Here is a 4,004-nt window from a genome sequence, read left to right on the forward strand (position 1 = left end):
TAATTGTTCAGTGTTCTTGTTAATGTTCTCCCTTCCGTGTTCTGTCAGCTTGTTTACTTCAATGGTATCACTGCGTGAAGGGTGAAATTCATGGGTGTTCCTGTCAGCCATCTCCATGGTTTTCGCAATGCTGCAAGCCTTTTCAAACGTTAGATCTTCTGTGTTCAATAGTTTGTTTTGTATCTTCGGGTTGTTCAGTCCACACAGGAATCGGTCTCGTAACGCCCGATTCAAGTACTCGCCATAATTACAATGGACGGCTAGTTTCTTCAAGGCCAACACATAATCACTAACTGACTCCTCAGATTTTTGATTTCGGGTACCAAAATGGAAACTCTGAGCAATTTCAAGCGGTTTCGGGTTGTAGTGCTTCTCCAAGATTCGAACAATGTCAGTAAAGAGCGTGTCCTTAGGCTTTGCGGGCGCCAACAAATTACTGAGCGTTGAATACACCTCCGGTCCCACTTCTGTAAGGAAAATTGCACGTTTCCTGTTTGCTACCAGTTGGTTGGCGGCAGCGCTTCCCTCTCCCGTTGTCTCCACAATGTTGTTGGCTGTAAAGAACATTTCCATCCTCTCGACGTACGCACTGAACGTTTCACGTTCAACGTTGAATTCACCAACACGCCCAAATAGGTCACTCGTGTTAGTGCTGGTCATCTTGTACGCCACAACACACACAGCGTTGTCCAAAAACCATGCACTATCAATTGAGATGGAAAAACGACCGATCCTCGTCGCCAAAAATGTAATATTCTGTGATTTAACTCGGACCACGAGGCACACACAACATGGCCGCCTCAACACAACTTTATTACAGCAATGCACTCTGGGTACTAACACAATATGTACTATAGGGTACTTAATATATTACATAAACAAGCTGAGAAGCGATTAAACTCTGTAATACAACGATTTTACCTAACAGGCTTAGACGACGGTATTCCCAGCAGCTTAAGCAGTTTCTAACCTTTCTTAATTTTTCGTTGTAATTTGCTTTCATGCTAACCACGGGATCGGTTGAAATCCAGACACATAAGGCCTTAAGTTTGTCTGTAACCCATTTTAAATCTTTTTCGGGACATAATTTATCCTGACCCCCAGCGCTAGCTCCAATCCAGAGGACTTCTGTTTCTTGTTGTTAAGCTGCAAGCGAGATATCACACCGAAAAGATCTAGGTCGAGTAAGGCAGATGTAAAGGACTTTTTGAACCGTCTAATAAATCATGGTCGTATCGTCAGCATATTGACTAATCTTGATTTCATTTCCACACATAGTGATCCCTTTTATATCTTTGTTTCTCGTATTTTGTTGGCTAATATTTCTGCACAAAGGATGAAAATATAAAGGGAAAGAGGGCAACCTTGCCTGACTCCTCTTTCAGGAATGAAGTAATTGCTTGCCCATCCGTTATTAAGGACGCAGCTTTCTATGTTACGGTAGCACAATTTGATCCAGCTTATTAATGACGATCCGAAATTGAAAGAACCTAGCGTTTTCCATATAAAAGACCATTCAACTGTGTCAAACGTTTTTTCGAAATCTAAAAACAGTAACAGTCCGGGAATATTATGAGCAGCAATGTGATTTATTAAGCGGGCATCAATTAATCTTATGTTTTCACCAATAAATCTTCCTTTAAGAAAACCGGTTTGGTCACTATTTATTATTTTTGGAAGTACATTTTGGAGTCGATTTGCAATGGCCTTAGCCGCTATTTTATAGTCGGAGTTCAGTTAAGTAATTGGTCGCCGGTTTTTAACAAAGTAGGGTTGTGAATCTTTTTTGGGTATGAGCTTAATTATCCCACATCTTTCAAGTGACTTATTGATAATTTTCCTTCAGCGAAAGCGAAATTAATTGCATTAAAAAGGCAGTCTGAGATTCCATTCCAGAAAACCTTATAAAATTCTATAGGCAAACCGTCCGAGCCTGGCGTTTTTCCGAGTTTCATACTTTTTAGAGCTTGTAAGCACTCTGCTTTGGTTAACACGCCCTCGCATTTTTCTTTTTCCTCAAGGTTCAATGATCTTGAAGCAGTGTTTCCAACAAAATAGGTCGTTAATTCGTGAATCATCGCAGCCTGTTTTCGAACTATAAATGTTTCTGTAAAAGGTTTCGCATTCAGACAAAATTTCTTTGTCTGAGCTGGCAAATTCGTTGTCACCTAATTTAAGTTGAGTGATAACGCCATTTTTGAAGTGCCTTTTTCCAAGAGTAAGGAAATACTTTGAATTTTTTTCACGTTCATTGTACCATCTGCATTTTGCCCTCAAGATCGCTCCCTTTGTTTTGTGTTCAATTATCTTTTCTAATTCCTTCGTTTTCTCTTCAAATTGAATATTAATCACTAGCTTTTCGTTGTCGTTATTACAACCGGAATCAATTTGCCTCTGCAATATATTAATTTTCTTCTCCAGTTCTTCTTCTTGACGCAACATTTTTGCCTTTTTTTGTTTTTGCATATCCCAGAGTTTGTTCTCTAACTTTTAACTTGATCATTTCCCATAACAAGGAGGCATTCACAGATTTATCACTTTGATATTCGTCCTTAACACCCTGAATGGTTGCCCTAATTTGATTTATGTATTCCGATAAAAACGACGTGTTTAATTTCCAGAAGCCTGGTCCCCTCGGATTCCTGTGGATTGCAATTTGAATCGTCACCATCGAATGATCTGTTCTAAAGCCCGCCAAGATGTCCGTGTGCGTGACATTACACAGTAGACTCACTAAGAAAAAATCTAATCTACAATGGATTTCGGGTCTCCTTCTACGCCATGTGTGTCTCAGGATATCAGGGTTAGATACCCTCCATGCATCAACCAAGTCGAATTTTGTAGCGTGCTCGTTGATTGCATTACTGCTTTAGTGTGGGTTTTGGGAAGACCACCTTTCTTGTCTTTTTCTAGATTAAATACTAAATTAAAATCACCACCTAAGGTTACATCGTCACAATGAAAATCTTGCAAGTGGCTAAAGAACCTCTCAAAAAAGGCTGGGTCGTCATCGTTTGGTGCGTAAATTGTGGCTAAAGTGAACAGCTTTTCATTTGTTTTGATACCACAAGTGATAAATCTGCCCTTGGCATCCAAATACGATCCTTCCAGCTGAAAGGCGAGATTATTGTTAAAGAGAATTGCGACTCCACTACTGGCGCTGGAGCAGCAGCTAAACAAAGCTTTATAGCCCAATTCGGATGACCAAGTTGTAATTGTGTTTTCCGAACAGTGTGTTTCTTGCAACAGATAAATTGAAAACTTTTTTGCTCTTAGCCAATTAAATGTTTCCTTTCTTTTCAGTCCCTCTCCTAAACCCCGACCATTAAGTGAACATATTTTAAGATCCATTACTGGATAATTTTAAATTAAAAGAAAACAATTCTGGATAAAAACCATGCAATTGAAACAGCTTGGATCGGTCGAGTCGGAGGTAATGAAATTAACGTAGATCTCATATTTTAGCTTACGAACTGCACATATATACAAATGACACGAAAACATCAACACATAAAAATACCTTATTGTTAGGCTGAGGTCCCAGCAGCGTTCATAGGTGTTAACGTCCATCTTGAACTTGACAGAATTTCTATTGCCAATCAAGAATTTGGGTGCGCACGTTGGAAATAGAAATTGATTTGAACTTCTTTTGACTACAAAGGATTTGCATAGAAAATTGTCATTATTTCAACTGTGAAAAGAAAACATAGGCTTGCAAGTAAATAATACTAGGTTTGAGGTTGCTTAAGATAATCGGGAATACTTTTAAAGTCATACCTTTCATTGTTTATAAACAAAAATCGACCTTTCACTTTGGCATCGCTTAAACCATGTTCCTCACCGGCTTTCATCATGGCTTTGATCAATACCTTTCGTTCCTTCTGGATAGCCCTGGCATAGTCCTCTGTAATGTATGCATCAGCGTGTGTAATAGATTCTTTAAGCTTACCTCTAACTGACCAGACATTTTCTCGGTCTTGCCGGCAGACAAATCTTGCAACAAT

Source organism: Montipora foliosa, chromosome 1, assembly GCF_036669935.1.
Source record: "Montipora foliosa isolate CH-2021 chromosome 1, ASM3666993v2, whole genome shotgun sequence".
Taxonomy (NCBI): domain Eukaryota; kingdom Metazoa; phylum Cnidaria; class Anthozoa; order Scleractinia; family Acroporidae; genus Montipora; species Montipora foliosa.